This window comes from Chiloscyllium plagiosum, unplaced genomic scaffold (assembly GCF_037043375.1).
Source record: "Chiloscyllium plagiosum isolate Xiang-an unplaced genomic scaffold, Cpla_swu_hap1 HiC_scaffold_19, whole genome shotgun sequence".
Classification (NCBI taxonomy): Eukaryota; Metazoa; Chordata; class Chondrichthyes; order Orectolobiformes; family Hemiscylliidae; genus Chiloscyllium; species Chiloscyllium plagiosum.
In genome coordinates this window covers 22,976,174-23,000,603 of record NW_028270157.1, presented here as the reverse complement: position 1 = coordinate 23,000,603, position 24,430 = coordinate 22,976,174, and the positions used below count along the sequence as shown (strand labels likewise).

At 42.2% G+C, this 24,430-nt stretch overlaps 1 long non-coding RNA gene across 1 annotated transcript in view; it reads right to left on the bottom strand.

Moving 5' to 3' along the window:
* The window catches only part of LOC122559753 (uncharacterized), a 116,684-nt gene extending 92,569 nt beyond the window's left edge, over positions 1-24,115 (bottom strand). Inside the window, exon 1 of the long non-coding RNA XR_015760336.1 lies at positions 24,038-24,115. This is a non-coding gene — a long non-coding RNA (uncharacterized LOC122559753). The remainder of the gene's footprint in view (positions 1-24,037) is intronic.
* Between the last annotated feature and the right edge of the window lie 315 nt (positions 24,116-24,430).

The following is a 24,430-nucleotide window of genomic DNA, read 5'->3' as shown; positions in this document are numbered from 1 at the left end:
TTTGAGTGTTGTTAGAGTGGCACTCATCTAGGCAAGTGGAGAGTACTGCACCCTCACTCTTCACTTGTGCCTGTAGATAGTGGACAGGCTTTGTGGAGTAAGGACATGGGATACTCACTGCAGGATTCCAAGCCTCTGACAGGCTCTTGTAGCCACAATATTTATATGACTGGTCCAGTTTAGTTTCTGGTCAACAGCCCATGACATTGATAGTGGAGCATTCAGCAGCAGTAATGCCATTGATTATCAACACATGATGGTTAGATTCTCTCTTTTTGAAGATGTCCATTATTAACATCCATTTCCCCATGAAATCACAAATGGTATAATATATACCTGTTTACTTCTTGCCTCTTTACTACTCAAGGGCCCAGACATACTGCACTTCACTCGATCTAGTCTACTGTATTCGCTGCTCACAATGTGGTCTCCTCCACATTGTCTCCTCACATACCTCTTGCCTCTCATTACCCCCTCTCCCCTTTTCCGCCATGACCCCATGTATCCTCCATATCTGCTACCCAATATTCACTATGGACACACTCCAGGGATCATGTAATTGCAACAGAAAGTCTTTGAATTGATGTAACAAAATTAAACCTCTAACAGAGTCGTTAATCAAACACATATCATTCAATCTGCAAATAAAAACATCTAGACCCATTGAAAAAATGTTGCCTCCTCAAGGAGGCATTAAGTTATAAAGATGAGTGAACAGCGATACTGAAACCAAACGAAAAACAAATAATCCTTTAATAGCCTCTGAAAACTATGAATAAAACTCAATGAACAGCCACCTGCTGAATTAAGTGTTTTAACTGTTTCAATCAGAGAATACAGAGGATTCCAATGAAATTTAGTAAATAATTACTCAGGAAATGTTAGATTATTAAGGTATAGTCTAACTCCTGAATAGATATTGAACTGAGTCAATACTTAGCTCACACATGCCCAACTACACATCCCCCAAACCATGTAGACCCTCCCATATTCTAACACGGCACCCCATCCCATTCCCTGATTCTGGACCCAAACTGCCTCCCCAATATTTCTCCCACCCCACAGCCTGGGACCTGATCCTCTGTTCACCCACCATGAACCCAAACTACTCCCCACCACTCCAGGACCTGATCCCTATTCCCCACTCTGGACCCAACCTGAGTCCACCAGCACCCTCTCCCCAAGACCCAAACCCCCATTCCTCAAACCAGATTGGACAACTCCCCACCACTCTCCCACCCTTCCCCATCCCCCCTCCATCGGACAGATTCCTCTGACGCACCCCAACGTACACTAAACATTGCACCACATACCTGGCCCCTTTATCACCTTGTGACTTGGCACTTAAAGCCCCAGCCCACTACTCTCTTGGCAACATACCGGTTTGGCATCTTACCCATTTGGCACCCTGACCTTGGCACTCTTCACACTTGGCTTCCTACCTAGCAGGCACACTACCCCTACCTACTTGGCACTATGTCCCAAATGGCATCCTACCTGTCTTATACCCATTCTCCTGGCATCATAACCTCACACAGACCTTATGTATGCAGTGTTGGAAAGCAGTTGTTAAAGTGACTGTATGCTTTTGGGCCTTTAAATGTGAGAATTGAGTGACTGACTGTGAAGAAAGGGCTATGGGCTTGCATTACAAGAGAACCATCAAAATGGATGTATAGCTGTGCATTCCAGAGGGTCCCCAAATCAGAACCTCCTGGCAGGAATGTGGAGCTCTGTTCTTTCATAAAAAAAGGAAGGGGTTAAATGGCAATAGAATCATAGTGTGGAAACATGCCCTTCAGCCCAGCAAGTCCACACCAACCCTCTGAAGAATGTCCCATCCTATTATTCTACAATTATCCCTGACTAATGCACCTAACCTACATATCCCTGAACACTATGGGCAATTTAGCTTAGCCAATTCACCTAACCTGCATATCTTTGGATTGTAGGAGGAAACCAGAGCGCCTGGGAGAAACCCACACAGATACAGGGCAAATGTGCAAACTCCATACCAACAGTCACCCCAGGTTGGAATTGAAGCTGGGTCCCTGGCACTGTGAGACAACGGTGCTAACCACTGAGCCACTGTGTTGCCCTGCATGAGCCAATCTGCATGAGTTTGCCACTCCATGGAAACTCCATCCAAGACATGTTCCCGAGGCCTACAGAATGCAGGGATGGGATCAGCTGAGTTGTTTGTAGTGCCCTGAAGTGACTGGAATTTTCTGCTCCAAAGTGAGCGATCTGATACATCAAAAGGTCAATTTTCACCCCATACAGGAAACAATAAACTTTGACGTCTCAAAATTCTAGAACCTTTAACATGTTTCTACGGAACTCACAACCTATAGCTGGTAAGAGTTTTACTAAGACGTACGGAAATGAGTTGGGCAGGATTCCAAGGGTACCCACCTTCAAATCCACACGATAGAGAGCAAGGAAACATAATCCCCTCTTGACATTTGGACAGGTGAGGTCGGACGTTGAATCATGGCCTTTCCATTGGAAGCTGGTACTCATTGAACAAACTGGGGAAGAAATTACAGCCCAATTAGGTTCTACCCAAATTGTGAATGCCCCTAATCTGATCCATTCACTCTCTGGTCTCAGACCTGGGCCAGCCTTTTGGTGTTGGTGATTTTAAAGCCTCTGAATAGCTCCAGTTTTTTTTATATTTGGTAGTTTTATTGAAGTAAACCCTGAAATGTTTCAATTGAGAGGGAAAAAAAATCAAACCTGTTGGGAATAACACTTTGTCCTTCTCTAATGAGTGACTATCATGTGGAACAGATCATCCATCCGTTTTCAAGTCCATCTGACTTTCATTCCACTGATTTCATGTGCAGAGGACATACATTTGATCGTTCTTCTGAACACTGTCAGAGTATCCCACATCAACGATCACCTCATACAGACTAAGGCAGCTTTAAATATATGCTCACAAAAACAGAAATTGCTGGAAAAGCTCAGCATGTCTGGCAGCATTTGTGCAGTGAAATCAGAGTTAACGTTTCAGGTCCGGTAACCCTTCCTCAGAACTGGTTCTGACTTTTGAGGAAGGGTCACCGGATCCAAAACATTAACTCTGATTTCTCTCCACAGATACTGCCAGACCTGCTGAGCGTTTCCAGCAATTTCTGTTCTTGTTTCTGATTGACAGCATCTCCAGATTTTTTTTTGTTTTTTATTTAAATACATGCTGCCACCTTTTGGAAGGAAGACCTGGATAACTGCAATAGAGTTCTGAAATAATCCTTTTGGGGAATAAACTATATGCTATATTATATACTTTTGACTCTTCCAAGGGGGCATCAGACTTTTCCTTCACTCTGTGCTGTTCTTTCTATCCTTGGGTCTGCAACAGTTATATTTTCCTGGAATGGGAGTAAAGGAGGGATTGAGGAAGCTGAAAGTGGGTGACAGAGCTATAAGTACAAGTGAAGGAAAGGTGATGAGGTGGCCCAAGGGAATGGGTATTCAATGTAGAGGCCATGCAGAATTAGTAGAGTGGAGGATTGGGATGGAGAGAGCAAATGAGGGAAGATTTGGCAGGGAAGGGGGGGGTAGAGCATGAGACTCAGTGGGAGGAAAGTACAGTAGCAAAGATAGAGTGGGTGTGAAATGGTAGAGAGGAGTTGATGGCCTGGTACAGCAAACAAGGTCATTGACCTTCTTTGGGCATTGTTGGGAATTTCTCCAGATTGGGAGACCACCGTCACCAAGGTGGAAACCTCAGGCTGGGTTGGCATGGTCTGGGGTCGTGGCATCCTCTGCCAGCCACTGGGGGAAGAGGACAACCCTACCCTGCGCACACCACCCACCAAGACCTTCCAATCCCTGTTCTCAAAGCAGGTTACCAGTCTCCCATTAACTGCCATATCTGGGGTAAATGGCATGAAACGAGGACGGCCAGTGCTTGACCAGGTCTTTTACATAGGAGTTAGTTTTGGGGAGCCTGGCCTCTGCAATGACAAGTATTTCCATCAATGGTCAGCTGGAGAATTGGGCTAGCATCATGTGAGCAGGGCACCTTAGGGGCATGGTACATGGTTAATGAGATAGGTCTGAGATGTTAATGTGAGAAAACCCACTGGACCTGATCAAGAGAAGCCCTTCATGAAACTCAAAGAAAATTATACTTAAATGATTTCAGGTAAGATTCAGCTGTAAATTCAAATACCACCATGGCAACTGATGGAATTTAAATTCAATTACTCAATCTGGAATAAAACCTCATCTCAAAACTGGTGACTATGAAACCAACGGAATGTAGTGCAAAGACGTACTGGGCAGGCCAAATGCATACTGTGGCTCCAAGTGCCAGTGTCAGAGATTAGGAATTTTGAGTTGAATAACTCATGTCCTGACTCACCAAAGCATGTCCTCCATCTCCATGGCACAAGTCAGGAGTGTGACGGAATACTCCCCACTTGCCTGGATGAGTGCAGCTCCAACAGCACGCAAGAAGCTCCATCCAGGACAAAGCCCCTTAATTGGTTTGGCATCCATCATTGGCTCACAACAGGAGCAGATCATTGTCACCTCCACAATACACATAAGGAAGTTGGCCTGTGTATCCTTCAACAGTACCTTCCAAATCCATCCCACTACCACTGAAGTACTCTAGGGAAGCAGAGGCATGGCAACAGTATAACCTACAGGTTCCCCTCCAAGACACACACCACCCTTACTTGTAGCTTCGTCACTGCTCCTTCACTGTCACTTCCTTCACTCATTTTCTGATGTCACTGAGAGTGTACCTACATCACATAATCTGCAAGGTTTCAGGATGGTGACTGTACTACCAACTTTTCAAGGGCATTTCAAGATGGGCAACAAATATTGTCCTTGCCAGCAACTCTCTCATTCCAAAAACACTTTTTTCACTCTTTTGAGTTACTCAAACATTTTCCCAACAATAGTTCATACAATGAAACAAAAGTTGATTAGAATACTGTTACAAGTTTGAATGATGATAGCTAAACAATATTTGAATAAGTTGCAGAAGCAACATTTCTCCAAGATCCACAATTAATTCATCAGAAATTTGAAATAACATTCCAGATTCACTTCTATGAATTTTGACTGCAACTCTGAAACTTCTCCTGGCCATTTATATGCACTTGGCTGGAAATGCACTGATTGTGGTCAACTGCTTGAATAATTTAGCATAGTGTTCCCTGATGTATTGTAATAGTCATTATGTTAATCTGCAGTGCTTTAGAATTCAGTCTCAGTATGTGAGCTTGACTGCCAAGGCTGGCAGTAATATCCTTGCCAGGCTGTCCTGAGAAGGTGAAAGTAGGCCTTTTTACTGGAGTTGTTACACAGGCTTCAATATGTTGGATAAACTAGATACCTTTGGATGCATCAAAAGAGGAAACTGATTTTTAAATTACAGAAATCTCTGACTATAAGCTCTTGCAATATATGTGAAAACAATCTCAAAAAAATTATATTGAGCTGCCAAATTTTATTCTTAATCCAAGACAAGCATTACCACTACAGTCACCAAATGATTCATAATCACTTTCCTTTCTGTGTTTATTGTTAATAAATAAACTTGCACTTTTTCTTTTTTTCCCAAAGGCCTAGCTATTTTCCACATTATGCCATGTCATGTCTCAAAAGAAGACACATTGATGGTCACGCTAAGTTCAGTAACCGTTCCAAGCACATGTTCAGTTCACATTAGGTCCAACAGCAATTTCTTAGACCTGAGCAAAACACAATGTCACATTTGATATTGTTTGCATTCAGAAGGAGGAGCCATTATTGATGTCAATTAATGAATTGGAGAGGAGGCAGAGCCATTTACCAGAATGGTACCAGGGAGGAGAGACTTCAATTAGATAAGAATAATGGAGAAGCTGGAAGTGTTCTCCATGTTGCAGAGAAGGTAAGAGGAGATTTGATAAACATGTTCAAAATTGTAAAATGGTGGAAGTGTAAAAATGAGAAGCTGTTTCTAGATTAGATTACATTACATTACAGTGTGGAAACAGGCCCTTCGGCCCAACAAGTCCACGCCGACCCGCCGAAGCGCAACCCACCCATACCCCTACATTTACCCCTTACCTAACACTACGGGCAATTTAGCATGGCCAATCCACCTAACCTGCACATCTTTGGACTGTGGGAGGAAACCGGAGCACCCGGAGGAAACCCACGCAGACACGGGGAGAACGTGTAAACTCCACACAGTCAGTCGCCTGAGGCGGGAATTGAACCCGGGTCTCCGGCGCTGTGAGGCAGCAGTGCTAACCACTGTGCCACCGTGCTGCCCAAAAGGCCTAGCTATTTTCCACTTTATGCCATGTCTTCTAGTTACGGAAGAGTTGGTAAACCAGAGATAAAGATTTAAGATGATCAACAGAAGAACCACAGTGAGAAGAATAAAGCTTTTTTCTTTATACTCAGTTGTTGTAGATGGAAATAGACTGAATAATAATTTCGAAGAAGAGAATTCCCATCTGGGAAGGGAAAATATGCACAAAACACCAAGAAAATTAATTGGGTAACTCTACTAAGAGGTCAAAATACGAATCATGGGTCAAATTGTAGCCTTCAAAGCAATAGCATTTTATGGGCTGGGTTTTTTTACAGAGCTGACTCTTGACAATAGGAGAGGGGACAGGGCCTCAGAATTTGCAGGAGACCCAGAAACCAAGACTTCCCCAGCACCATGTCAAGTTTCCATAGCATACACATTAACTCATTGATGAGTCCCTTGTCCGGAGTCCAGTCTGATTAACAGGATTGGTTTCCCATCAAGAAGGAACGATGCTGGTGAAGGTTGTAAAATCAGGGGAATCTAGAAAAGGGTTGTCAGTATGGAGCAGGTAAGGTGGTCTCAGTGGGTGGAGTATGGAGAGGGGAAGAAGGATTCATTTGCAAGGAAAGAGGATGGTTGACTGATGATGTGTGAGAGGGGATTGATGCCAGGGAAGGGCTAGTTGTGGGATGGCAAGTGAAGAGCTGAGGCAATCATTTAGATGCACTGTCAATCCCAGGATTCTGGGAATGAGATGGGAAGTGGAGGGAAATCAGAGGACCAGCTCAGGGCTTGATGGGACAGACGAATGACATCAGTCTATGTTGGTGAGGGGGGAGGGGAGGGTTTTCACTTCAAGAACGTTCGGCCCATTTGTGAGAACCACTCAGACAGGCACACTGAACCCAAAAAGTAAACACTGTATTAAGTCTCCTGGTCAGTGTGCCTTTAAAACACATGCTCACGATATCATTAGTCTGTCATAGCGTGTGATCTGAGGGTATGGTAAGTTCAATAAGGAATTTGGCATAAATATCTTTACCCAAAGACTGATTGGAAACTTAAAGAGTCAGCAAAACTTGCCACCACTTGAAATAACAGAGACATTTAAGGGGAGAGGAGGTAAATCATAGAACATTTAGCTGTGAGAGTCAATGACATAGTAACAGGATACTCCTGGGAAACACAAAAACCAGTTGGACCAAGTGATCAGTATTCTGAGTATTAATTCCAAGTAATTCTATATAATTAAAAACCTTCTTCTATAACTCTGACACAAAAAAACTATCCAAACTGCTTCAGAGAAGCACAGCTTAAAAATAAAAAATTGAAAGAAGGAGATATTAGGTAAAGGTAAGAAAGTCTCTATGTCTGGCTGACTTCACAGCCTCGAATCCAGAGACAGATCTCCTGGTAGAGTACACTTCTCCTCCTTGGGTCTATGACATTTCCTTTCCAACTTGGGGTGTGGCGCCTCCTAGAGGATGTGCACACTGTGTTGTTCTTTCCACTCCAGCCGTAAGGTGATTAAGGTCTTGGAATAAAGATGAAACAGAGAACCTCCCCCCTATAATTTTCTGAGTCCTTTCATAGTGGTTTAACACCTATTATTTGCACTCGATCCATGCATGTTATACCTCAACATTCTGAACACACTCAAACAGCATTGTTTAGATAGATTCTTCCAAAATTCATTTTTGAGTTCTTGTGACACTTAATGCCTACCCCTGCTGGCTGTTGAGATGATGTTGGTTGACCTTCCTAAACCGCTGCTGTCCATATTGTGGAAAGTACTACCTCAGTACTATTGGTTTGGGAATTGCAGGATTGTGGCCCAGATAAAGTGCCCTTGGCTTTCTAAGTAGTAGAGTTTGTAACTTTGGAAAGTGCTGCAAGAGAAACCTTGATACGTTTCTGCAGCACATCTTAAAGATAATACACCATAGTACATCAGTGGGAGAGGGTGTGGATTGGATGGAGTGCCAGTCAAGAGGGCTGCTAAGATCTAGATAATATCAAATTTCTTGGAACATTTTGTACTTCTATCAAATCTCTTTTTCTTGCCTTTTTTTGTTTTGTTGGGTCAGTTTTATCTGACTTTTGTCTTTATCCCTTCACATTTCATGAAGTTTATTTTTATGCAGCAATTATCACTCTTTTTGGCTATTGCATCATGCCATCTCTTGTTCTTCAATCTCCCTTGGTTGCCACCTTATCAGAGACCACCTTCCCCCCCCCCCTCCCCCCACCTTGTTCCTCATGCCCCCTTACCATTTCCAATGACTTAAAACTCTTACATTTCTATCTTTTCTTATTTCTAATGAAATTCCCAAAACTTTAGCCGGGATATTTATCACTGAGACTGGCAGTAGGAATTAGGAAAATGTCGGTGCTCTGGTGAAGAGTCTGGAATAATGTCATCTTTATTCTAAGGAGTGGGTTGTGGTGGGGGGGGGAGGGGGAGATGGTGGTGGTGGTGGTGGTGGTGGTGGTGGGGACAGGTCCAGGCTGCAGTTAGACCAGCTGACCCAGGGAAGTGGCCACAGGGCTGGCTCTTACGTATTGTCAAAACAACCCTGTTCAGAGATGTTAGTATCTATCTCTAGAGCAGGGATTTGAACCCAAGCTGCCTAGCACAGAGGTAGGGACTACACCACTGCACAAGAGCCTACAGCTCTGTTAATTTATACAAGTTAAGTAGTTTTGAGTGCTTGCTACTTCTGCTACTGGTAATTTAAATAGTTTCAATGATTCACACTTTTATTGTCCTGTTGGAAAAGGACTTTTTAAATGCAGTGGCAAGAAATGAGCAAACAAAATTCTGAAGCTATTTTATAAACAGCCTATCCTATCAACAGTATTGATTCTTTACAATTGTACAGTGTAAGATGGGCATGGAAGTACCATAGCTCGGCAAAAGAGGCACAATGATCCATTAGGGTGTGTAAATGTCACTGTCTGTGTCTCTGAGTGTGTCTGTCTCTGCATGTCCGTGTGTATCTGTGTGTGTGTGTTCATGTGTCTATGTGTGGCTGTGTGTCTGTGTGACTGTGTGTCTCTGTGTGTATGTGTCCCTGTGTGTGTGTGTTTATGTGTGTGCCTATGTCTCTGAGTGTGTGTGTGTGTGTCTCTGTATGTGGGTTCTACCCACACCTTCAAAAAGGACTTCTGAAAATCAAAAACTTTGGGAATGGAGTCAGGAATCCACGAATTAGAGGGTGCCTGTCATTATCTGAAGCAAATAAACAATTAAAATGTGGCCAAATTGCTAAATAATTTACTAAACATTATAGGAATGCTTAACTGGTAACAATGACATGCCTGACCAAGTTCCCAATAGTTGCATCCTCGGATTAGGTGGAATTGCAATCATACCTATCCCATTTAAACAGTATTGGATACAAGAACATGGTCACATTGTGGGGTTTTTTACACCAATTTTTTTCACTACAGCAGGAACCCTGGGGGATGAAAGGGCTACCTTTAAGGCTGGAATTTAGTTGCACACAAACTTAATGTTTTGTTTACTTTTGTACTGCTTTGTCTGAATCATTGTGCAATTTATACCATAGGTCAAGTTTTAAAGCAAATGCAGTCTTCTCTCTCTAGAAGTGCGATTACATTTCAAGGTCTGACTGCTGCCATCATGTGGTTGTGGATTGCTGAGATTAAGGATTCTTGTAAGGTACCACAGCTGTTCTGCAATCTCAGCTTCAGAGATGAAGAAAAGTGATTGAACACAGCGTCGATCTCCTATACTCTGGGATTTGTCCTTTTGCTCACCGCCACTCTTTGCTGCCACCTTGTCAGCCCAGACCATTGCCAACCATGTCAAGATGGTGCAGCCCAAAGACTGGTGTTCTGTCCGCAAAACCGCTCATGGTTCTCCTCCGAGAACACTTGCAGTTTCCCCTGAGAAATTCCCATGCTTACAGCCATTGGCATAACACTGTGAACAAACTCCAGCCCAGGTAAAGGGACGCAGAGGACAGACAATAAAGGAATGGATAAATTTCTAACTTGCATATGTAGCACGGCATAATTTCACTTATAAATTCAGCTTGGAAAGGTTATTTTGTGGCCACTTCTACATTGCACCCTGGCCAAGTGGATGCTGCAATCGCCATTGATGGAGGGAAGAAATAGCATTGGGGAATGGACAATTGAAGTGAAGTTCCTGTTGGATGAGTTCTACCTGGCCTGCCTGACCAGAAAGGGCTCATAAGTTTTCCTCCTCCCTTCCTGTTCCTCTTCTTCCTTCTACTTCTACTCTTCCTGCTCCTCAGCAGCTCGTTGTGTAGCTGGTGGTGAGGGCTAGCCCTTCATTATGGTGACAGAGTGCTGCCTGTGCCAGACCACAGCAAACATGAAGCCCAGTCAGCAGGATTCCTCCAGGGTGATGCAAGCAGAAGCAATGTTTCTGCGAGCCAGTGGGCTGCTGTGTTACATTTTGTGGGGCAGCTTGGCTTTCATCGTACAAATGCCGTGTGTGGGGGAATTACAGACTGCATTCATCAGCCACGTTGTCAATGCACAACCATTTTATTATGTCACAGTGGGTGAATTAAAGCTGGTACAATGGACTGTCACAGAATAATGGCATCATCACATCGCTGCCCACAGTCACACATCAGCTCCCTGTTAGCAGAGAGTTTTCAGTAAAGGTCAGAATTGCAGGCAGCATCCACAAAGCTGCATGCATCTGGGCAATGGTACCCTTTCTCATATATTCATTTCTATTGCTGTCTTCTACCATCAGATGTGATCAGGTGTCTCTCGGCTATATTCACTCCCACTGATCCTTCTGTTGGTATTAGCCTAGCCTATTGATACCATGTGGGAAATGAAGACGACAAAACATCTGAGGCACAGGTTCGACTCAATCTTAATGAGCAATAAAGAGGTTTATTACATATCACAAGTAGCAACATCACATTCAACATACATCATTGTCACTTGTGAGACATCAGGCTCAATGTAAAAGTAAACACACATTAATACTTCAGCTAAAAAACCAAACAAGAAAATGCTGGAAAATCTCAGCAGGTCTGGCAGCATCTGTAAGGAGAGAAAAGAGCTGACGTTTCGAGTCTAACTGACCCTTTGTCAAAGCTAAAAAAGGGGGAAATAGGGAGGTGTTTATACTGGGCTGAGAGAAGGTGAATCATGGCTCCAGAAGTAAAGGTTGCAATAAAGAGGTGATAATGACAGTGCACAGAGAGATTATAGGGAGATTAGGAGTTTCATACTTCAGCTTCATGTTAACACAAAGAACAATCACCGAAGCAGACTGCACTCTAGTGGCATTGGTTAGCTCCTCAATGGAACAGTTCTTGACATCCTCTTGGGAAGGATTTAACTTGTGATGTCAATTAACCCTTTAGGTGCTATTATACTACCTCCTCCCCGTGTGGATATCTGCAGATATCTCAAAATTGACCTGCTGCGCTTTTCCAGCAACACATTTTCAGCTCTGATCTCCAGCATCTGCAGTCCTCACTTTCTCCACGAAGATATCTCAGAGACAACACCCCGAAGAAATCAATCAGTAACTAACCTGTGAGTATTTGTCTGTTCCTCTAAGTAGCACTGGTTGGCATTCCTGCCTGTTACTAAAAACATATTCAATTAGCCAAGTTTGATGTTTTAATTGAAGCTTTGAGCTCTAAATCTGCATTGCTGACAATAAAGCAGTATTGTACACTGCTCGCTCTATGTATTTTCAGCAGACTTAGACTGCAAAAGCACGAACAGCCTCAGTCATTGATGGGGATTTTCACCACTGCTGATACCATTTTGGAGTTCCAAGGACACTAGTAACACATAAAACATTAGCACCATCTCTAACTTTTCCTTATATTTTTAAACCTAATTTTAATTCACTGGAACCAGTAATTGTAATAGATTGACCACTAGGTGGTGGTATGAAACAACTCTTAGTAGGATTTTAATAATGAACAATTTAATAAATTCACAATAAGCACAGAATGGAATCAATGTTATTTAGGTTTTTGATATCTGTTTTTTAAACTCTGAACTATTTTAGATATGTATTTGATTTCTCTCCAAGTCAAGTGCCATCTTCTTATACTGGGTCAGCTGTAGCACAGTTGGTTAAGAACCTTGTTAGTGGTTTAGGAACTTGTGAAATTAAGACCCACTCTGAAGACTTAAGCAGAAAAGATGGAAGCTGACATACCAGTGCTGTACATAGCGAGTGCTGCATCATTGGAGGTGCTGCCTTTCAGAGGAGATGCATATTATTTGTGGGAGCTTGTTGAGTGGTAATTCACCATTTCGCTTCCTGCATTAAAGCAGCAACTACGTTTTTGGCAGTGATGCACTTTGGAACACTCTGTGTAGCTATACAATTTATATACTATATAAATACAACTTTCTCTCTTTGAGAATCTTTTCAAAAAGATAAAACCTTCAGTTTCATGCTTAGAACAATACTTTGAAATGTCCAATATTTTGAACTTACAGGAAATATGTTTTCATACTGTCCTCAAAAGGTATTGTGAGAGTAACTGCCCTTAAGATCAAAGCAGCAGTCAACCAAGTGTGGCATCAAGGAGCCTGAGCTCAACTGCAGTCAATAAGAGTCAGGAAAAAAAAATCTCCACTAGTTGGAGCCACAAAGGAAGATGGTAGTGGTTGCTGCTACTTAATCATCTCAGTCCCATACATCCCTTCAGGTGTTCCTCTGGATATTATCCAAGGTTCAACCATTTTCAACTACTTCATCAATGGTTTTCCCTTCATCATAAGGTCAGAAGTGGGAATGTTCACTGTTGAGTGCACAATATGAACACGCAAATTAGGAGCAGAAAGGAGACGACTCCTTCATTCAATAAGATCATGACTGATCTGATCCTCTATTCAATAAGATCACAACTGATCATGTTCCCAGTTTCCACCTTTCACTTAACGTCTCATTACCTTTCTTATCAAGAATCTACCTGCCATTGCCTTAAAGTATTCAAGCACTCTGCTTCTCCACTTTTTGAGAGCATTCCATAGACTCACAACACAAAAATACTGCCTCTTTATCTTAAGTGGGTGACCCCTCTATTTTTAAACAGTGACCTCTAGCTTGAGATTCACCCACAAGAGGAAGCATCCTTTCCACAAGCACCCTGTCAAGATTCTTCACTAACATATGTTTCCCTAGTCAGCTCTTAACTTTCTAAGCTATAGTAGATGCAAGCCTGGCTTGTCCACTCTCTCTTCATAAAACAGGAAACTCATCATTTGCAAATTCTCAGATACTGATGCAGTCTGTATTCATATGGAAAAAGACTTTGAAAACATTCTGACTCAGGACCATAAGTAGCAAGCAACATTCTTGCCACACAAATGCTAGACAATGCCTATCTCTGTTGTTAAAAAAAATCAAACTATCTTCCCTTGATATTCAATGGCATTACCATCCTGAATCCCCTAAAATCAACCCCCTGAGGATTGCCTATTGACCAATCCATGTAAATACTGTGGCTAAAAGAGCAGGTAAGAGGCTGGGAATTCAGTGACAAGCAACTCATTGTACACTCCCTTCTTGTCTGGATGAATGCACCTGAGGAATACTCAAGTAACACAACGCCATCCAGAACAAAGCAGCCTAAATAGCTGCTGCTGACCGCATTAAACATTCAATCTCTCCACCACCAACACACAGCAACAGTAGTGTGTGCTACATACAAAATGCAGTGCAGTAGTTCACTAAGGTATCTTCAACAACACCTCCCAAATATGCAACTTCCAGCACCTGGATGGACAAGCGCAGCAGATGCGTGGAAACATGACCACCTGCAAACACCCCTCCAAGTCACACATCAACCTGACTTGAATTAAGCTGGTAAAAAACAATGACTGCAGATGCTGGAAACCAGATTAGTGGTGCTAGAAGAGCACAGCAGTTCAGGCAGCATCCAAGGAGCAGCATTCCTTTAAGGTGGCTAGGTTAAAAGTCTGGAATTCCCTTGAATTCCTACATCACATGGATTGTAGCAGTTCAAGAGGCAGTTCAACACTATCTTCACAAGGGCAGTATAGGTAGGAGACAAATGTTGGCCTAGTCAGTAATGTCCACATAGAGACATAGAGTCATAGAGATGCACAGCATGGAAACAGACCCTTCGGTCCAACCCTTCCATGCCAACCAGATATCCCAACCCAATCTAGTCCCACCTGCCAGCACCCGGCCCATATCCTGCCAAACCATTCCTATTCATATACCCATCCAAATGCCTTTTAAATGTTGCAATCACACCAGCCTCCACCACTTCCTCTGGCAGCTCATTCCATACACATACCACCTTCTGTGTGAAAAAGTTACCCCCTAGGTCTCTTTTATATCTTTCCTCTCTCACCCTAAACCTATGCCCTCTAGTTCTGGACTCCCCGACCCCAGGGAAAAGACTTTGCCTATTTACCCTACCCATGCCCCTCATAATTTTGTAAACTTCTATAAGGTCACCCCTCAGCCTCCGACACTCCAGGGAAAACAGCCCCAGCCTGTTCAGCCTCTCCCTATAGCTGAAATCCTCCAACCCTGGCAACATCCTTGTAAATCTTTTCTGAACTCTTTCAAGTTTCACAACATCTTTCCGATAGGAAGGAGACCACAATTGCACGCAACAGTGGCCCAACCAATGTCCTGTATCTGAAAGAATAAACAAAAATAGATCTACTGCATAAACATATCTACTACTGGCATTCTTTCAAAGGCACCTGAAGCATTCACTCTTCCTCTGTCCATAGGAGTTTCCAAACCAGTTGAATATTTAAAGTATTTTATGTTCTAATGACAGATTTCCAGTAGCTCTAGCTTTTCTTCTTTATAACTATGCCACTATTACAAAAGCACTCATCTCTCAATGTAGACCTCCCATCTTCCTGCTTATATATTGTGAAAACTAACCAAAACCCTCTGCATTTTTGTGAATATCTCACTTTCTCTATTCAGATACACTGTGATAAATCTATGCAGCATGTTCCTTTTTATAAGTCTTGACAATTTGCCAAAACTCATTGGAAATTCATTGCTACAGTCCTTGTTCAAAAAATATCAGGTTGTTATATTCATAATTGGACTAATTACAAAGCCTGTATTGATTTGGAAACCATGTGTTCAACTATTTCTTAAGCATGTTACCAGGGAGACCACAGCAACAAACTTCACAAAATAGCTCACAGGCTGCTGGTGGCATTTTAAGATCCCATGCACTGGGTCTCAATTAAAGAATGAACAATCTGACCAAAATAAGACACAAATGACATTTGTCACTTTCATTCTGACCAAGATTCAGCATTTCAAAAGGCTACAATGCAATTATTATCGCAAGTTAAATGTATTTTAAATGGATTTACTTAAATTAAGCAACATTGAACAGACACAACTATTTACTATTGTTACAGGAAACAAGGAGGGGAAGTGTTTCTAAGACATATTCCTCCGAAGCAAGATAATTACAGGTGTAACTTTACCCAGCATCTGACAGCAGATAATTCTTATAAATGAATAAAACAGGATAAGTAAGATTAAGTTGATAATATTCATTTTCTGGGTGTTGGTTGCAAAAGTAATTTAGTATTAAAAGACATATTAACACCTATTTCACAATTATAGGACTGTCAAATTCTCACATATTAGGAATGCGTTACTTTCTGACAATGACACATAGCAATAATATCTTCTATACAGATTAACACTAGTACTATAAAATGAATACGATCTTCATGGATTTATAAGGCTGCATAAGAAGAACTATTTATGGGTTTACATTAAAGAATGATTAGTAAATGACTTAATAATTCCAGGAGAACATAACAGAAATTAATCAATAAAATGTGATCACCATTATATGAAGAATCTTTCTGCGACATGGAAAATCACCAGCATGATGCAATATCAAAATTTTAAAAATGCCTGCCAATGTGAACATCTGTGAGACAATCCATTTTAGTATTTGATTATGTTGTAATAAAATATGATGTAACGGAATTACCAATAAAGTCCACTGAAAAGCTTTACTACATAATAAAAGTTAACATCACTGCAGAAATGCCTCTGCATGTCTTAGATTTTATGAGCTGAATATAAGCAAACAGTGGGATTTGAACATTTTCTACAATTCAGCTACGGAGGTGACTCACCTCCTAACTTCTGAGATCTGTGCACTGTCTAAGAGGTATGAATTGAAAATATGATCATTTGGCTGAATGAGTGCAGTTGCAACAACTCAATGATCTCAAATATTATCGATTATGGGACAGGCCAAATCACTTGACCAGCACCCTGTGCACAAGCCTAATCACTCACTCCATCCATCACCAGTGTACATTGTAGCTGCTGCTGGTAATATCTATAAGATGGACTTTGTCATTTATATCTAGCCTTCAGTGAGAGGAAGCTCCTAGGATAAGGCAAGTGGTCCAGATTTTCCAGGATCCCATTGTTGGTTTTAATAGGTTCATACTCTGGGAGCTAGTTGGGAGATTACCATAGTTTTCTGGGTTGTGTGAAAGGATTCATTTTCTACTATGCTTCAGAGAAGGAGTTTCCAATAAGCTAAGTGGACACACAAACACACACACAAATCTCCTGCATTTTGGACCTCAATGAGGTCCAGAATGCAGGAGTGATTTTGGTTTTTGATTCAAATCAGTGTGAGTTAAACAATCTCCCACTTGTTCTGTAAATTATCTTCATCTCTCAGGGTAGCTTGCTGAAGAGGAGTCGCAGTATTACAGAAAGGAAGATGGAGAAGAGAGTTAAAATGATGACAGAGCTCTGTTCAACCTAGTGTTGTTGTGATTGGGTCTGTAGTGGCTGTTAGTATATATTCGGGGAGACAACAGAACTGCAGATGCTGGAATCCAGCCTCCTGTCTGTCTACCTGTTAGTAAACAAAGCTTGCATGTTGTTAAGGAGTAGGCAGAAGACAGTGACAGATTTGACGGCTCTCAGATTTGAAGATGTTTAATAACCTGAAATGCTTGATAGAATGAAAGGCTCTAGTGAGGTCAAAATAAGTCAATGCACAGCAGTTGGTGCCATTCCTTGTATTTTTCTTGGATTTTTTTCTGCATTAAAGATCATATCTGTGACATTTTGCCATGCAAAAAAGCCACACTGCAATTCTGAGATAATCTCTTCAGCTTCAGGGTAGAGACAGTTGAGGCCTCCAGAGTGCCAGTTCAGCCTTTAGGTAGTCTGAGGAAAAGAGTATTTGAGGACCAGTAGCTCAAATCTGAGAGAGGCTTTCATTAACAGGGGGAGTGAGTTTAAGAGCCGCAAGGTTTTGCTACAGCTCTACAAGTCCCTGGTGAGACCACACTTGGAATATTGTGTCCAGTTCTGGTCGCCCTACTATAGGAAAAATACAGAGGCTTTGGAGAGGGTGCAAAGGTTTACCAGGATGCTGCCTGGACTGGAGGGCTTGCCTGATGAAGAAAGGTTGAAAAAGCTCAGACTTTTCTCTCTGGAGAGAAGGAGGAAGAGAGGAGACCTGATTGAGGTATACAAGATAATGAGAGGAATAGATAGAGTCAATAGCCAGAGACTCTTCCCCAGGGGAGGATTAACAGGTACGAGGGGTTATAGTTTGAAGATATTAGGAGAAAGGTATAGAGGACACATCAGAGGTAGGTTCTTTACGCAAAGAGTCGTGAATGCACGGAATGCGTTGCCAGCAGCAGTGGTGGAAGCAGAGTCATTAGGGACATTTAAGCGACTGCTGGACAGGCACATGGATAGCAGTGAGTTGAGGGGTACATAGGTTAAGTTATTATATTTTACATTAGGGTTAAATCTCAGCACAACATCATGGGCCAAAGGGACGATTCTGTGCTGTACTTTGCTATATTCTATGTCATGAATCAGACAGTAGTGATCCCCATGCTCCTACAGAAGGGATGGGATGACCTCCTCCTCCAGGACTAGCAGTGGGGGAAGAAAGTCAATGATGTTCTCCACTCTACCAGTCTAAGTGCCACTATTTCTTTCCAATACGTCACCCTAACTCTATCTCTGCTTGTACACCACCTCCCAGCAAGGCTCATGATCTACCACTGTCACCATTCCTGCACACTCCACCTCTCCCACTCACCCTCACCCACCCCAAACTGCGACACCACTAACCCTGCATGCCTCTGTGCTGCCTATTGAGCTCACTTGGGAAAACTCCCCACCTGCACCAACAGTAATAGCTGTGCTACCTGATTTCACCTTCCATAACATCTGCCCCTCTCTCAGTCCAGAAGCTGATCTTCGCACAGAAAGAGTCAAAACAGGTAGCATTATGCCTGCTATGCAGGATCCTAATTCTGACTGCTCCGTGCAGGACCTGGACTGGTATTGGAGGCTGCCCTTGACTTACTGTGCCAAGGTCCATTGAGGGAAGGCTATCCCTCTAGGTTTAACAGAGGCCTGCTGACAATCGTGACAAGCATCTGGCTTTGTGTCTGCACTATGTGGCAAGGCAAGAAAGAAGTAATGTGAGGCGCTGACTCTGGCTGAGGGAGCAACGTGAAAAAGGGCAAGACAGACATGCTTTCAGGTGGCCTCGCAGCGAGTGAGCACTATGATAGCAAGCTAAGGGCCCAGAATCCCCCGGGTCCAATCTATAAGCTGGCTGTGTGTCCCCAAACACACATTATCCTTACTGCAGCAATCCAACAATAGTTGCTGGTGTGGCCTGAGGTGCAGCGTCCAGTAAGTGGATCAGAGATGTGCCATGACAGTTTATAGAGGCTGGCACATTTTCGATGCCAGTCTCCATGGATGTGGAGTGCCAGATGTTGCACAAGATGTTGGTGCCCAGTGTCCTATGTGATGAGCCTTTGGAGCAAGAGGCAAGTGAAATCCACCAAGAACCTGCTCAGGTTTCTATGTCAGGTTTTCCTGACAGCTAATTGTTCGGTAAGATCGTAACCCGTGATGAGTCAACCGTTAACAAACCATTACAAAGCAATAACAGACATCAATAGGGAAAAATTGGGCTGCTCCCTGGTGAGAACCTCAACACAATGTTCGAGCAAGGCAGGGAAGTTGCAGAAAGTTGATCTTGACGTCAGGACAAGTGTCTCCCCTGTTTCCCCTACTCATTGTGCCATAGTCCACATTTCTCAGAGCCTGGTTTGATTCCACATTTTGAGAATTCCAAATGAATGATCAGAAGCAGTGTATTACAACATGATATGGATTAAACATTGTCTTATTATTTGAAGTATCAATGTGGAGAAGCACAGGAGCTTGATGTTGCTGATGTCAGTCCCCATTGAAACCAACACCCTCTTCTGTGTCAATTATAATAATGAATTAGTTATAGAGACATAGAGTCATAGAGTTGTATAGCACGGAAACAGACTGCTCAGTCCAACTCACCCATGCTGACCTAAATACCATATTCTAAGTTAATCTAGTCCCATTTTCCAGCATTTGGCCTATTTCCCTCTAAACCCATTGTAGTCACAGCCCTATCTAGATGTCTTTTAAATGTTAAAATTATACCAGCATCTGCCAACTCCCTTGGCGGCTCAATCCATACACGCACCAATCTCTGTACGTAAGAGTTGCTCCTTCGGTACCTTTTATAATTTTGCCCTCTCACCTTAAACCTATGCTGTCTAGTTTTGGATTACCCTAGCCTGGGAAAAAGACTTTGGCTATTCACCAGATCCATGCTCCTCATGATTTTACAAAACTCTGTAAGGTCACCCCTCAGCCTCCAATTCTCCAGGGTAAATAGCCCCAGTCTCTTCAACCTTTCCCCATAGCTCAAACGCTCCTCCCCGACAACATCCTTGTAGATATTTTCTGCACCCTTTCAAGTTTCACAACATCCTTCCAATTGCACGCAATATTCCGAAAATGGCCTTACCAATGTCCTGTACAGCCATGATCTCCCAACTCCTATAAGTGATGTTCTGACCAAACAAGAAAACCATACCAAACGCCTTCTTCACCATCCTATCTGCCTGTGACTCTACTTGCAAGGAACTATGAACCTGCACTCTAAGGCCTCTTTGTTCAGCAACACTTCCCGCTTTGATTTGCTTTCCCAAAATGCAACACGTCGCATTTTATCTAAATTATCTGCCACTCCTCAGCCCATTGGCCCATCTGATCAAGACCAGGTTTTACTCTGAGGTAACCTCTTTCACTGTCCACTACACCTCCAATCAGTACTTAAACAGAATAGGACAATTTCATTTTAACATCTTTCCTATAGCAGGAAACCAGAACTGAATTCTGTATTCCAACAAGTGAGCATTACAGTTGGCAGTAAAATCAAGATTGAGTCAAAGCTACTTCACCTAAAGATTTTGCAATCCTATTATTGAATTAACTTTGAAAGGTGGGAAAATTTACACAGCACAGAATTAACTTCTCCGAGCTAGAAGCAACCACATCTTTCTTTGAAAGTTCATTATCGTGCCACCAGAAGCGATTACCTGTTAAATGAATTTGGAGAAGGTTTCCATTCTTATTTCACTGCGCCTTTTTCAATTCTAACCCGGCATGATTGCCTACTGACTCTGATCTAATTTAACCTTCCTTCGTTTCATTTTTCTATGCTTTCTCTGACACCAGTTGATTTCAATTGCATTTGGTCTTCATTCAGCCCCTCTGAAGTAGCTACCCAACTAGGATGGATATAAAAGATTTCACGTACAATATATTCCTAATTGGAGAGAGTGTCCAAATTTAGTTTCCTCTGTTCTTTGTGACATTAATTCCAGTGGCTTTCACTACCAACTCTGTAAGGAAACACAAAAGCTTCATGGGTCGTAAAGAACATTGGATCAGCTTGAACTGGTGCAAGATTCTTTTCAAATGCAAGACTTGCTTCTTTTGTTCCTTCTTTCTTAAAATTATTGGACCTTTCTCCCATTCAGGAGTGCTCATTCTGTCACATCCTCATCCTTCAAAGAGAAAATGAAATTTGAACACAAAGTTCTTCGTAGTTCATAGCATCCAGTCACGGTGTCTTTACTAAATTAACGCATTCTGCTGCAAAATGTTTACATCCGAAAACCACATAGTCTAATAAGCTTTAAACAAAATGAGCCTGCTGCAGAAAGGCCAGGCTTTGTGCTATAAGGCAAGTTGAGTAGGACAAAATATCTTGTGGCCAACGTACTCATCTGGCTTAGAATCATAGAATTCCTACTATGTGGAAAGAGGCCATTTGGCCCATTGAGTCTGCACTAAGCGTCCAAAGGACGCCCCACCTAGACCCAGCCCGCCAACACTATCCCTGTACTTACCACAACTAATCTGCACGTCTTTAGACTGTGGCACGAAAGTAGAGCACCCACAGTAAACCCACGCAGACACAGGGAGAATGTGCAAACTCTACACAGACAGTCACACAAGGCTGGAATTGAACCCAGATCCCTGATGCTGTGTGGCAGCAGGGCTAACCACTGAGCCACCATGCCATATTAATTCAAATACTTCATCCTTATCCTTTGCACTGTTATGCTAGGTTCCATCATTATTGAGGATACGGATGTTTGTGAAGCCTCCTCCACCAATGAGTTGTTGAATTGTCCATTACCATTTACAATGAGGTTTGGCAGGACTGCAGATTTAAATATGATCCATTGCTTGTAGAATTGCTTAGCAACTGTCTTCTTTCAGGTATGCTTAGTCCTATTGCTGGCATTCCCTCCTCCACTTTCTGTTGAACCAGAGTGGATCTCTTGGCTTGATGGTAATGGTAGATTGGGAGATATGCTGGGTCATGAGGTTGTAGATTGTGTAGGAGTATAAAACTGCTGCTGATGATGATCCACAGTGCCTTCTGGATGCCCAATGTTGATTTGCTAGATCTGTTCAACATCCTTCCCAGTTAGCACAGTGATAGTTTCCTCAATGTGAGCATGGGAATTCATCTCCATAAGAACTGAACAATCATCACTCCTACTAATACTACCAATGAACTCAAGCTCTGCAGCTGATTGTGGTCAGGTATATTTTTCCTTCTACTCGGTTCCTTCACCAGTCTCAAACCCAGTTTAGCAGCCATGAAGTTTGGGACTAGACCTGCACAGTTAGTAGTGACGCTGCTGAACCATTCTTGGTGATAGTCATTGAAGTCAGTTATAAGAGTACATTCTGCACCATTGCCAATCCTTGCTACCCTCAGTGCTTCTTCCAAGTAGTCTTCAACTTGGGACAGAGCACCCGACAGAAATCCACGCAGAATGGGGGAGAATGTGCGAACTCCACATAGGCAGTCACCTGAGGCTAGAATCAAACCCGGGTCCCTGAGGTTGCAGTGTGAACCACACTGCCACCATGCACCCTCTATTGCTGTAACACTGCGTAGACTTACATTACTTGATCTGGTAAAGTCTTCTAAACAGTTCCCCAATGCAGACATTCCCTGCAGCTTCAAATAGGGTCACTAATCTTCATCACATTCTCTGCCACAAAGCCAAGTCTAGGGGGAGTTATGTATCTCTTATTTGTTACTGAAAGTTGGAGCAAGAGTTCACCTCTAAATATCTCCATTCATTGGTTGCTGCAGATCTTTAAATCATAGCACGGGACTCTCTTTCCCCTTCCCAGTGCTGAAAGGCTGCTGATGATGGCTATATTTTAACATGAGGAGCTGCTATACCTGAAAAATTAGACCCCAACCCAGAATTTCAGTGGGATCGAGAATGCTCTCCTACATTCAATTCCTGGATTAGTGGTGCTGGAAGAGCACAGCAGTTCAGGCAGCATCCGAGGAGCAGTAAAATCGACGTTTCGGGCAAAAGTCCTTCATCAGGAATACAGGCCCAGCTTCTGCAGTCATTGTTTTTACCTACATTCAATTCCTGCCCATTCGATGATGATCCCATTTCTTGAATTCAGCCCAACACTAATGTAAATTTAATTTGTTTTGTTAATCCAGTCACAATTACACAACCAACAGATAGCATGCTTTCATCAGTGTTGACAAGTGTAGCACTGGAAAAGCACAGCAGGTCAGGCAGCGTCCGAGCAGCAGGAGAGTCGATGTTTTGGGCATAAGCTCTTCATCATGCCTTCAACAGTGCCAAAGCCAAGTGAATGCATCCTCATCCTGAATATATAAAATATCCTTTCAATATTATTGACTTCAAGATGTATACTTTGCAAACCTTAGCTGATAAGGATTTCAGATACTGCGATATTTAGGAAATGAGACTTTTTGTTACAGAAAATAAAACCATCACTTTCTTTTAATCCAGGAACAGGTTTTGACACTAGCTTCAACAACATAGAATTCTACCATGAAAGGTCCAAATATATAACTTGAATTATAATTTGGCTTGTTTATAAAATCATCTGGGATGTTTATGGTCATATTAAGCATTCACAATGAATCACTATACTTTTTAAAAAAAAATTATTGTTGCCAATACAGTCCACTGTCTGTGTGCATCATAGGGTCATAAACTGCCAGCGACTAATGGAAATACAATGCAAGCACATGCTGTAATCACACACCATTATGTCTCCGTATTTGCTGCCAACAATTATATTACTACCTTAAAAGTAGTGGTTTAATTTCTAAAATTTTTTGCAGAGGTAATAAGGATGCAATCAAGCCTCCAGGGAAGTTATTGATCGACCTAGAGATTAGCTCCACATGATTTAAGCAGTATATTCCGCATTTATATACACTTCATGAAGTTAAATGTTATATCTTGAGTTCAACTTGAGTGACAAAAGGATCTTACATACTTAAGCCCAGATTTAATATAACAACTTACTTTGTAAAAATGCCAAAGAAGGTGATGTATTTAAGTGATGATGGAAAGACAAACATTTCTGAAAGGCGGAGATCTGAAATAAAAACAGAAAATGTTGAATATAGATTTGCACCTTTTGCCAAACCCAAAACCAAACAGGGAGCAAGTCAAGGATTCAACTAAAAAAGCATTGAGATAAGTAGTCTGTGATGCACTAGCTCCAATATTCCTGGGACCAACAACAGCAGGAAGTCCACCTCTCAGATACCTGGAACTTGAGGTGAAACCTGGATAAATAAATATATATGAAACATTTCCTTAAATATAGGAAACAGCTAACTGCTACTATTCCTCTACACTCTCTCCATAGCCCTGCAACTTTGGCCTCGTTTAAATGGAGATTCTATTGGAGTT